The sequence below is a fragment of the Rattus norvegicus genome, chromosome 2 (genome assembly GCF_036323735.1).
Source record: "Rattus norvegicus strain BN/NHsdMcwi chromosome 2, GRCr8, whole genome shotgun sequence".
Lineage (NCBI taxonomy): Eukaryota > Metazoa > Chordata > Mammalia > Rodentia > Muridae > Rattus > Rattus norvegicus.
In genome coordinates, this window is record NC_086020.1 from 116,598,052 (window position 1) to 116,611,250 (window position 13,199).

Genomic DNA, 13,199 nt, shown 5'->3' on the forward strand with positions numbered 1-13,199 from the left:
AAGAAGAAACTGTAACCAGTCAAATAACAACTAAAATTCAAATACAATCAGTGCATATTCAAACCAGCAGCCAGAAACTTGGGAAAGAAATGAAAATCTCTGGACAGATATAAGAGCAATACTGATGTTAGGTTATTGTGTAGAATTGGATATGGATCTGCTCAACGTAGTACTTCTAAACAACAAAAATGCCCATCATTAAACATCAGCAACTTGCAGTCATTCCCCCGAGATGAGCTGCTCTTCCAGAGGGTCACTGGCACTGGGTACATGATGTTCATCACCCACTGCTCAATTTCTGCTCCACAGTCCAACATAGAACATTCCCATCCATATAGCATCTGCTGGTCTCTAAGCCCCTCCCATGGAGCCGACCACTCAGTTTCCATAGTAACTACTATATAACTATGGTTCTGAGGTAGCAAGAGAAGAGAAAGAAAAACAGAATAAAAAAGACTAAACCTGGGTAGTTGGAGCATAAAACGTTCTCTAGCAAGAACTTTGTTCGTTCGTGCGTTCCTGTCTGGAAAAACACTTTTCAGAGAGATGTGCGTTCGCATCCACAGAGCAGCCTCCTCTCTGGCCAGTGCTTCCCTGTCACGACTGTGTAAACGACCACGCCAAGGCAGTGCGTCCACCCCACACCTTCTATTCTTTCCATGGAGAAAATAGTGGTGCAGGAAAAATGGTGACCTCTGCATGGAGGAAAGAGCTGTGCAGCCGACATGCCCCACTGAGTTCATCTGTTTACCGATGCCCGCTGTCCGACTGATACATCATTTGAGACTTTGGGTGAGTACATAACGTACATAACGCAACCTCAGTCACTCATGGTAACTTTCCCTGTTTGAAAAGATGCTCTCACCTAGCTCTGGAAATAACTTCTTTCTCTAACTTGGGAAAGCAAGAGTCCTTTTGCTGGGACTAACAGGATCTCTTGGGGATTCCGAGGGTGTTTACTCCCAAGTTCACTCTCCTATAGAAAGCTTATTTACAGGAGGAGTTCTTTCTTCCGAAGTTAGAGGGTTTGGAAATTTGATCTAGCAGGCAGGGTGGTGGCAGAGTGAGGAGGGAAGTCAGATCAGGCTCGCTCCCTTTTCAGTATGAAAATTCGAAAGCAGTGGGGAAGAAATGCTGGACCTATCACAGCGATGCTAACAGACAGCCTATTACAGTATTTAATAAAAACAGAAGCAGCATGCCTGTCATAGGCTAATAAATCCTACCTCCTGCACGCTTTTAAAAACAGTCTGAACTAGCGTCCACGGAGCTTCTGAGAACTAATCTTAAGCATGGCTGTCTAGCGTGCCTGTCACTCCTATTGTCCTTCCAAACTCTTGCAGACATTTTGAGCGAGGAGTATTAAAGCTATGAGTTAGCGAGGGTGTGACATCAATGGTCCACAAAGGCTGCCAGCAGGAAAGGTAAAGATGAGTCCCGGTGGCTGTGTGGAGGACTACACGGGATCGCTGTCATTAAAAATTAAGCGTGGCTTTTGAGGAAGATGTGACAACTACCGGAGGTAGGATTTGCATGTAAAACAAAGGAATCTGTTGCTGTCTTGGTGCTTTTTGTTGTTGCTCGGTGCTGAGGTGCCCTGTGAATCAGGGATTGCAGCCAGGTGCGACGGAGAGGAGAAGCTGGGTTGGCTTGGGGCTCCAAGCTGACCAAAACACAAGACACAGTGGGCAGTGTGAGGTTTTATGTCTGGAAAGCCTCACGGACAGACTGGCTCCGGGCTCGATCGCAGCCTGCTGAGTGTGCACTCCACGTTGCTTTCGGTGGAGTAGAAAGAAGGCTTAGAGGTCATGGAGAAATCAGTTCGTTTCTTACCAGCGGTGCCTGATAGGCTGGGGAGGGGGCACTGAGAGAAGACTTTGGCAGGTGGGAGGCAGAGAGAGCCAAGGCAAATAGAGGAGGAAGCCGTGCTGAACTTGAAACCTGTTAGGTAAATATTTTATTCCTGTAGTCAGTGTGCTTTGGTGGTCAGAGGGTATTTCGGAAGATAGTGATGGATTTCCCCCCATAATCTACTATAAGAGAAAACTGGTTACCCCGTCCATCTTGCATATTGAAAGACTGGTCCACACCATTCTGTTCCTACTAATGGCTTTGCTAAAAACAGACCCGGAGTTTGAGAGTAAAGAAGGGGCTTTCTCTCTGTTCCTGCTCTAGCCTTTGAGCAACTGCTGGGCTGCGGCTGGAAATGGGGATTCGTTAGAGGTTAAGGACTTGACCTTTTATTTTGTTAATGAACAGCATGAAAGCATAATCTCCCTTGAAAATAAGAGGGACGGTTGGGTTCCACCGACGGGAGGAGGGGGCAAGGATTAGCTTTTGCAAGGAACTACACCTCCTTGCACTTCAGATGATGCGATCTGTAAAGCTCTACTAGAGGGGGAATGTAGGAAACCCCGCTGAGAATTCAGAGGCAAAAGTACAAGGATCCAAAACCAATGTTTCCGCAATTTGATCTGTGGTGCCAGTTCTGTCATTGCATGTGACCCTCAGTGGGAAGTGGCAGAGACAAAGTGAATGTGTCCCTCCGGTACTGGTGCGTTCTCTCCCCTGTGGACTTCACAAACTCAAAGATATAAAGATAACGCTTTCTATTTTGGAAAAAAAAAGCTCTGCGTTTGGATGCATGGATTTAGCTGTAATGAACAGCAGAAATGCTTCAATGGCTATATTTATAAAGAATGTAACAATCTCCGCTGGTCTACAAAATCTCTATAACACTGTATAAATAAGTGTTAAGGAAAACTATAGTATATTAGTTTTCAGCTCAATATTGGAATTAAGGTTAAGTGAGATTCTGGTGTTTTTGAGCTCCCGTGTACACACTGCTGTTTACACACAAACTCGAGATCATTTCCCTGTGGTTGAGAGTCCGAAGTTGGCTGGCTGTTCTTCAATAGCAGAATGATGGACATTACTGAGCCAGGTTACCCAGTCATAGTTGGTCTTTGGGTGACCTGGAGCACAGGGCTGTGAGTAACTGGATATCCTGTTAAGATTGATGGTTAAGACATAGGTTGTGCTTCTCCGGGGCCAGTGGAGAGCATGACCTTGACCTTGCAATCCCCATTGCTAGCCAGTGGAAGTCACCAGTGGAGAATCCATAATAGGAAAACACAGAGCTTGGACTTCCCAAACCCAAGATCTGACGGCTAAAGTTAGCAAGTGAGCGCTGTTATTTTCCTTGATTTTAAAAAGACTTTTCCTGGTTCTCATCTTAACAATTTCACCTGACTCTGAGGGTATCAAGTATTTCTTCAAGGGGCGATTGACGGCAGGAGAACAACAGCTGAGGGATGATTTTATTGTAGTTATGTTCTGACACTTCACTGATAAACTAAAATGATTTCCTCACTGTTCACTTAAATGTGGCTGATGTGTGTCAGTCTAGATTGTAAAGCCCCTCCCCCTCCACCCACTCCCCACCCCTGCCAAAAAAAATGAAAACCAGGATGAAACAGGACTACTTGGGTTTCTTTAGTCAGCTCTGAGGGAAGATGAGCTGAGGAATTCAGTCAAAGAATCTACTTTGTGTGACAAAGGAACTCCATTGCCCATTTCTGTTAGTAGGGACCAGCCAGAGACCCCCAGCCCAATCATCTTTCTCATTCAGCTTCTGCTCCATCTAGTAATGAAAACAAAGCCTGCTCCAGCCTCACAGGAAATGTGCCTGGCATCCACCCTGATATAAAAAGTAAACAGGGCGTCATCAGTCTTCTTATCTCTCTCCTCCTGGCACCAAGGCTCCCAGACTCACAGAGGTCCTTGCTTTCTGTCCCTCTCTTCTACACATGCAGCTGTCACTCCACTTGTATCTACTAGACATGACATTTCTCACACTGACACAACCTTCTCTTCTGTCACCTCTCTCCTCTTGGAAAGAAATCTTCCCCCTCCAAGTCCCTGTTGTACAATCAAGTAGAAAGTAAGCCACGATAATATATGTGCACTATCGATTTTATTACAGGACCACATATGCCGCTGTGTAATATAGCTCAACTTTCTTTGATAGATATACATTGCAACCCTGATATGTTTTTTAAAATGCATGTGTGTATAAAAAAAATTAGAAAAATGCACACCAAAATCTCAGCAGCCATTTTCTGTCGTGTGCTTAATTTTGCAAACTTGCTAAGGTATTTTATGAGAAGTGTTATCTTAATAGTCACATATCACATGTCATAGGGCCTAATCATATCTCCTTTTCTATCCATGCTGCCAGTCTACCTCTTAGTCTACTTCACAATGCAGACTATGTCTTCTATGTCTTCCTCTAAAATCCCAAAGTCATTTGTTCACACAGGCAAGAGCAGGTGAAGTTTCTCTTCCAAGGCTCTTTGGGTTTTTCTTAATGCACCTTAAGGAGTTCAGCATTGTCCTCTCTACTATACTGCCTCAGTGAAGTGTGTATGTGTGTAGGTGGATGTGTGTGCATATGTGTGTGTATGTGTGTGTGTGTATGTGTGTAAATTTTCTATTTCTTTTTATTTTTCAAGATTTTTTTTTACTATTTTTAATTATGTGTCTATGTCTATGTATGGATAGGAGACATGAATACAGGTGTCCACAGAGACCAGAGACACAGCACAGCACTCCTCTGAGATAGTCAGTCGTGACTTGCTTGAGGTGACTTCTGGGAAAGGAGTCAGGGCAGGTCCTATATAAGAGCATCAAGCACTAAACCCCTGATTCCTGCCCCCTTTTCCTTGCTTTTGTAAATGGAGACCATTTCCAAATCCCTCTCTTCATTCTCTGCTAAGTCTTAAAATGTTGCAGTGGTCCATGGATCAACCACAAATCTTTTCTTTATCTATATTTAAGCTCCAAATACATCAAATGCTACCTTGAGTTCTTCAAGACTATCCATATACACAGAGCACACAAATTCTCAGCCCTCGATTCCCTCCTGATGTAGCTAGCTTCCTACAGACCAGTTGCTTAAACATCATTACTATGTTCTAAATCAAGTTCTGGATTTTCACTTGAGACCCTCCTTTCCAGTGCTACTGGAGACTCCATTATTAACCCTTTCTCAGAGGAAAACTCTGGAAGTCTTCTTTGAATCTGCCCATTCCCTTGGAGGCATAGTGATGTCTATACTCAGTGACCATGCCTTCAGTGTAGATCAATACTGTCACTGTTCTTTCTGATACCTTTCATCAATCCCCCAAATGAATGCATTGTTTTCACAATTGATCACTTCTGCTTCCTTCTGCTCCCATTCAACTCTGTCCCCCAAACCAGTATTGTAATTGAAATTGAAATTGAATTAGTACTTTGGTTCAAAATCCTCCCTCCACTGTCTATCCATCTGCTTTCAGATTACAGTGAAAATCTTGCACAAACTGGATTCTTCCTTCACCATTCCCAATCTACTCCTGCCACACCACTGTTGGGTGAGTTATCAACCCTACCCCACACTCGGATCCCATAGCCTTTGCCTCCAACATACCTGTTCCTAGAAAAACCCGTCTTGAGTCTTGATTCTGATTCTCACTGCTTCAGATCTCTGTTAAAAGTGCTCTTATGGAGTAGGCAGTGGGCAAATGATTGAACAACCCCCCCATGTGAAAACAGTGTTTTTCCTCATTAAAATCCCATTGTACTATGGGATCCCAAGCATACATTATTTTCAACCTTGGGGCCTAAACTCTGTGCCTTAACATCCTGTTGCTTTTTATAAAGAGATGCCAAATACCTTGAAAAAGTCAAGGAGATTTGCTAAGAGGATTTTCTTCCTTCTCCCTGCACAGGAGTGGAAAACACATCACTGATTCCAATCTGTGTCAAAGGAAATACAAATTCAATTTGATCTTATCCAAGCGATGACTTATAGTCAAAATGAACACTTTACACATCTCTCACAAATGACTGTGGATGTAGAAATGCCCCACCTTTCCACTGCCTTCCCTTGATCCTGGAAGGAATGGCAAAGTCAGGTTAGAATATTCTACTAGAGTCTGGATGCCTTTCCTGTGACACTAGGAACCAATCAATAATATTCATCAGTGTTATTATCCACAAGCTCTGTTTAACAGTGGTGTTCTCCTATGTATAAAGTATGTGTTTTCAAATAACTATGTTGTAATAATGGCCCAAAATAGTTATAAGAAATCATATAGAATATTTTGACAATGTTTTTGAGTCTGAGGTGTGGTGTGCGAAGGACACAACATCCAAGAGCAGAAACCTCATTCTGAATCTTGTTTGCATACTTCTATAACCTTGGGTAAAGTTTTAAATCTTAGTGAGTTTCAGTTTCCTCATTGGTGTTTGGTGGTTTAAAAAAAAAAGCTTAGATCTGGATTGAAGACTTAAGACAATCAGGTATACCCTCTCCACCAGAATTCCTAGAGCAGAGAACACTGAGTTCCTGAGTACCACACCATGCCTCAGATATAGCATTTCCCATTGACCAGATGTAGAAACTAAGATGTGGAAAATCGAAGCAAGAAAAGGTCAAAGGGCTTGGAAGCCGTCATGTTGACTTTTCTTCCAGTCATGTAGATTCCGGTAAACAGATGACGAGGTTCATCACCTTTAATGTAATGAGTGACTGAAGGCTGCTGTGGTTGGAGAAGTTTTAATGAATCCGAGAACAGGATTGTCCTTCTGTGAACAGTACGGATAGTATTTCTTTCCTAGGTCAAAAGCACACTCCAGGGTCTAGAAGGCAGCTTCAGTGGGTGCAGACTCCAATATGATGAACCACTGGAAAAGAGCATTTCAGTGTGACTGCCTCACTGTGATCCGAAGCTCTGCCTGCTGTCTGCTGTCCAGTGTGCTATGCCTCCGTCTTCTCAGCAGAAATGCAAACAGCAGAAGTGCATGATTCATGGGTCGTGATGGTTGTGTGTCACGACTGTGCCTGGTAAAGATAAAATATGTGCCTATAACCTATTGTGACTGCATAGGAAATCACAAATATTAATTATGCATATAAAATATACAGAAATATTTTTGTTTAAAAAGTATTCTTTATGCTGGGTGTGGTCGTCTATGCCTTTAATCCCAGCACTCAGGAAGCAGAGGCAGGTAGAACTCACCATAAGTTTAAAGTCAGTCCCTTTGACCTATTAGTTTCCAGGCCAACCAGCACTATACAGCAAGACTCTTGTCTCAAAAACAAAACAAAGTACACAAGAACAGTAACACTTTTATCGGTTTCTCACTTTGTTATGATATTGGACACAATCTTTTTACTGGGCTCAAACCCAGAGCTTTGTGAACACTAGGCAATTGTCTATCCCCACTCACGAAGCTATGTTAGTGGCAAGGGTCTCTTCGTTGGAGAGAACTATTGCATGGCTATTGCATGGCTCCATGTCCATTGTAGGCAGCATGCGAGTCTATAGCACCAAGATATTACACAGGAGTTCACAGCTAGGAAGCATCAGACTTGTACCAGGGACAGATTCTCCTGAAATGCATGACATTTGTTCATTTCTTATTGTACCTCCACAGAAAGAAGCAGTCATGGAGAAAAGAGCAAGGCAAAAGCCTGTTTCTCTGAGATACCAAACTCAATTTTATAAAGTCAGGTACCCAAGACAGAGAACTTGGGCAAGTGGCCGAGGCTCTGGCTTCAATGTTTCTGTGTCTTTGCTCTGTCTCTTACTGCAGTGGCTAGCTCCCTAAGGAAATGTCCAGACGGGGGCCCTATGACCACAACATGAGGTCACATGACAGGATGTTGTTCAGCACACCCTGTGAGGTCAGGGCACGACATACATGCCACTGGCAGGTGGCTCACCAATTACTCCAGACTTGGCAAGGATGTTTTATTTAAGCTGTTAAAAAAACTCTCCAATGCTGAGCTCCTACAACGGTAAACACCTCTCCTCCCTGGTCAGCACTGACCTCTGTCCTGCTCTATAACATCTAATCCAGGTCTGGGAAACTTCATTTCAAAGCTAAGTTTTGGGGACGTTTCCTTCTATGTTTCTCAAACCCACCTTTGTAACATGAAGAGGTCCAACTGTAGAATCCAAAAGTGTGGATATTCCATTGTTATAGAAATGTCATGGAATCTTAAAGGGTTTTTGTTTAGATCTTTACAAGGTAGCTGTTTTCATTCCCAAGATGCCATTTACGTAATTCTGATCTGGCCCTAAGGTCACCATGCTGTGGGCTTTGGTTCAGGGATCTTTCCCCTCCCCCAGCCAAGCATCCACATGTAGCAGCACTCTGGGTAGCACTTACATATTTCTTGAATGAATCTGATTATTAGTCTACACTTGATGCCTCAGCTTGGACTTGTGGACAGATGTATCCCACACTCAATAGTTCATTCCTGAGTAACATATTTATATGACTGAGCCTGGACCTGCAAACTCTCATCTGCTTCTCTTCTTACCCCTTCTATTTAAACTCCCAGGCTATGGTAAATGCATCTCCTCTCTTCCTGCTGTTGGTCCCTGCTTGCTGGCTACCCTTCTCTTTGTAAAGCACTTTGCCTTCAGAGCTGACTTCAAGCCTGATGATGGTTCACACAGCAAACTCTTCATCCCCTTCCTCATCAAAGCCAGGGCAACAGTGGAGATTGACTGAGAATCTTGGTGCAGGAGGAGGGAAGGGAATAGATACATCAATAGAGAAATGGCTGTAATGCCAGGCAGCTAGACTTTAGATTGACTGGCATGTGTACGAGGTGGGGGATGATGTCAGATAAGCCCTAATATAGAATCCCTTGCACCTTGGTGTTCTTCTTAAGTGAGAAGCAAAGCCTCACTCAAAAAGTTTTGGACCTGGAAGCTCATTTTCAGTTTTGATCCCCTCCAGTAAAATGGGGTGAGGGGAAAAGTTAAGCTCATAGTATAATGTGTAACTGAAAAGCTAACGTATTCTCTCTCTCTCTCTCTCTCTCTCTCTCTCTCTCTGTGTGTGTGTGTGTGTGTGTGTGTGTGTGTGTGTGTGTAACTATGGAAATACGTGTACAACCAAACATTTGAGATAACACTGAGTCCCTTACCTACTCTGAGACAGGGTGTCTTGTTGTTTGCTGCAGGCTTGCTGGCCTGGTGGGTTTTTTTGGAGCTTGCTCTGTCTCTACATGCTATGTCACAGGGCAAGTGTTGCTATTACAAATATGCACTACTACTGTGCCTGGCTTTATATACGTTCGAATGATCTGAATCCATAGCCTCACACTTGAATGGCAAACCCACTGAGCATCACTGTTTCAGGCCTAAAGTATAATTTTAAGTCCAGCAATTACATTGTGAATTTATTGAAAGCAGGAACTCTGCTTTTATAAAGTCCCAGGTGAATAGAAGTGCATTAATAATTTATATATATATATAAAATATATAATAAATAAAGGCATATATGTGTCTTTAAAAATTACGGGATCAATACACTCATTCCTTTTCACCTTCTTCCCTGAGGTAAAGCTATAGAGGAAACAGATAAATGTTTTATCTGTATTTACCAGGCCTCGTGGTTAGGGATTTGGGATTTTACAAACCACATAAATCTTAATTCCATGGAATCCCCTCTGTGTGCAGCGGAATAAACGGGCTCTCCTGAAGGAGGAAGGAAAGAGAAGTATGCAGTGTTGAACGGTGCTTACCACATGACTCCTTAGCATCATCGATGTGATTGGAAATCATTTGCATGTCTGTGTGAGTAGGTGTCCAGAGGCATCACATCCCCTGGAGTTGGCAGTGACCCTGAGCTGCCTGACAGGTGTCCTGAGGACCAGGCCTGGGTGCTTTTAAACTGATGAGCCATCTTTCCACTTGATACATAGGATTCGTTTAAAAAGAGCTGAATTTGAATAATCTTTAAACTAATGCCCCCTGACACTGTGTGCCTGGGAATTTCCCTGAGTTCTTCGATGTAGATCAGAACTTTCCATTCTTCTTTTCATTCAGGTTTTCACTGAAAAGCTGAGAAAGGTCAAGTGCTGGACTCTTAGACTCTTACCCTGGCGGCAAAGTGTCTTTCACAGTGAAATTCTTAGGAAGTTAAAAGTAACGATTCAAGTGCAAATGAGGACTCTCGACTTTCATCTCCCCAGGGACTTACTGTGGGCACAGCAGAGTGATTTGCTCAAGAGCTCAGACTGGTGTGTCCAGCACCAACTTTGCAGAAGCACTTGAAGACTTCAGACCAATCAGGGCTGGGGAGGCAGCTCAGTCAGTGAAGTGTGTGTCAGGCATGCTTGAGGAACCATCTAAAAGAAAGCAGAAGAGAGTCGTGTGTGCTTGTCATTCCGACACCAGAAGGGTGGAGACAGGCAGGGAGACAGCCAGACCTACTCAGTGAGTTCCAGGTAAAACTGACAATCGAGAGAGAGAGAGAGAGAGAGAGAGAGAGAGAGAGAGAGAGAGAGAGATCCTAAGGAATGACATCAGAGGTTGTCCAGGATTCCTTCCACACATAGATATGGAACACGCAACACCACCACCCCCCAACACACACACATACCCTCCCTCAGAATGCACCAGAATCACACTCAAACTTCCTGAGGGGTTGTGTTTCTTGCCTTTGCATTGTTTCCGTCTCCTGATATTTCAAATGGAGCCAGAAGAAGAAGAAGAAGAAGAAGAAGAAGAAGAAGAAGAAGAAGAAGAAGAAGAAGAAGAAGAAGAAGAAGAAGAAGAAGAAGAAGAAGGAAAGGAGGAAGGGAGGGAGGGAGGGAGGAAGGAAGGAAAGAAGAAAGAAAGAAAGAAAGAAAGAAAGAAAGAAAGAAAGAAGGAATTTGTAATTTGAAAAGAAAAGAAAATTGAGGCAAAATTCTAACAGGATTTCTGTATTTCCTCAGTCCCTGTGAGAATGACTGATGATCCGTTTAACTTTGCCTCCTAGTGATTTATTTGATCCTGTGAGCTGCTCAGGAACAGTCTGTGGGGCTGTGTTTAGACAACTCAAGGTAACTATTTGCTTTTAAGATGTAAAAATAGAGCAGAAGAGGAGCCACTTCTCCGCTGGAATGAATCAAAAGAGCTGTTGAGAGAAAGTGCATCTCAAGGAGAGAAGGTTGAGATAACATATTACTAAAATTGAGGAAATATTTTGAAATGTAGAGCAAATAACTAGAGCCCTGGTGCACAGCACACTGCCCGGTGAAAGCCCATGATAACCTACTTCTCCAGCCCCTAGCTCTGCTTCTCCAGCGAGCGGATTTAGTCTCTGCTGAACTGAAACTGACAAAGTCTGATCTGGAGAAAGCAGATGTGGCCTGATTTGTACGCCTGTGGGAAAGCTGTCTGGTGTGTAATTTTGATTTCAGACACATGATGGTGTTGAGTGTGACTGCTAAAAGGAGAGGTGGCCCTCGGACTGTGAATGCGCCCAGGTGCCACACTATTTTTTAATCTGTTCTCTACCCTGTTAAAGCTTTAACTTATGACCTCATCCATTTAGTCATTCATTCCCTCATTCACTCATTGAACATTTTTCCCCCAATATCCACAGTGGACTAGGAAGTTGACAATCTAGAAAATGCTAGAAAAACAACCTCCCCCTACCATGTTGGCGTTTAGAGAAGAAGGAGCAAGTGAAAGAGTGGTAGGGGTTAGGGAAGACATTCACTAGTGCATGTGTGTGCATGTGCATGTGTGTGTGTGTGTGTGTGTGTGTGTGTGTGTGTGTGTGTGACACATACATATGAGTGCAAGCAGAGCAGAGTGGAGTGGTGAGCAGAAGAAATGACACTGAAATGACAGAGATGGGTACAAAAGGTAGAGATAGAAAAACATGGTTTCGTGCAGGAAGCTTTTGTTTAAGAAAAAGAAAACAGTAAAATAAATAATCTAGTGGAAAAGAAGTCTGTGGCAGAGAAAAAGAGGCCAGGTTCTAGCACAGGGTTGGTGTGATTCAAAGGCAGGAACCAAGCATGTGAGTGAAGGGGTGGAGAGGAACAGAAGAGGAAGGCCAGATAGGACTTCACTGCTTCCGTTACTCTGATTACTATAAAAAGCCATACCCTGTACTAATCAGGGACCTGATGTCTATGATGGGCACAGGAATATACATTGCTGTGGGGTGACCAAGGTGGCAGCTAGGAGGGAGGGGCCGGAGGGGCCAGAAGAAGTGGGGTGAGGACTTTCCATTGCATAGCTGGCAGTGGACTAAATATAGGGTGGGGGCGTGAGAACAGCAAGAGGAGGTGGAGGGTAACAGGATCTCGGGCTTGGCAGGGTTCAAGGTTATGGACACAAGAGCAAGGCTAGTTTCCTTTCATATAAAGCAATTTGACATTGTAATCTTCACTGACTATTCACTCGTCTCTCTCTCTCTCTCTCTCTCTCTCTCTCTCTCTCTCTCTCTCTTTCCTGCATCCTCTCTAATGACCACTTTTTCTAACCTTTCATCTTATTGGATCCTCTTTAGCCTTCTCTTAATTTTATAAACTTTTCCACATTTACAGATCCCCTCTATTTGCATATGACTCCCAAAACCAAATCTCCAGCTATGACCTTGCTGTCCAACTGCCATCTTGTGGTGACCACTTCCTAGTAGACATTTCCTAAAGGTGGCCATCTTTAGACCTCAAAACCCAGCTGGCTAAACCAACACTTGTCAAGATCTGCTGTCTACCCTGGCTTTTGTTTCCATTCCCCATACCACCAAAGTCCCTGATTTTAAAGTCAATAGTTGTCTTTACTACTTCCTTCCACCGTAGACCTGACTGTCCTGAAATCTCTGAATTAATTCTCCTCTCAAATTATATTTTGGCTGTCTGCCTTTTCCTCCCCACACAAAGAATGCCCTTGTTCTCATGCCCTGCTGACTTAACCTCCTCCCCTCCCATCTGATGTTTTTCAAATCACAGTCATTGAGTAATATGATCACGAATGATTTGGAAAACTTAAAAAAAAAACCAAAACAAAACCCACTCATACATGTATCCTGTACTGAATTAGAATCTTTTGATTAAGATGTAAACATTTTCAAAAGATATATATCACATATAAATTTTGAGAAAATCAATTCCAGCCTCCTCCTGCCCCATTTTGGTCTTCACATTCCTCCCAACTGGAAGCAGAACCCTGACCTTGAACTTCAGTGACTACAGACTTTGTCTTTCACTTAACCCAGCAAATAAAGTATTATAAACTGGGTGTCCAGAGCCTCTAACATCTAGAGTTCAGACAAATTTCAAACCTAATCCATATTCTTCACCCTTCTCACCCTAACATTCCACCCACCAAGCACGTCTGTGTTAGCTCACA

At 43.3% G+C, this 13,199-nt stretch overlaps 1 protein-coding gene across 3 annotated transcripts in view; it reads left to right on the forward strand.

Moving 5' to 3' along the window:
• The first annotated feature begins 459 nt into the window (after window positions 1–459).
• Kcnmb2 (potassium calcium-activated channel subfamily M regulatory beta subunit 2) overlaps window positions 460–13,199 on the forward strand; it is a 305,376-nt gene continuing 292,636 nt past the window's right edge. Inside the window, exons 1-2 of one of the 3 annotated variants that reach the window (XM_063281561.1) lie at window positions 1,081–1,522; window positions 5,340–5,414. The gene's annotated coding sequence lies outside the window, so the exon portion shown is untranslated. Of the gene's footprint in view, window positions 793–1,080; window positions 1,523–5,339; window positions 5,415–13,199 lie in introns of those variants that run through there. The other 2 variants (XM_017590737.3, NM_176861.2) reach the window with 2 other exon arrangements.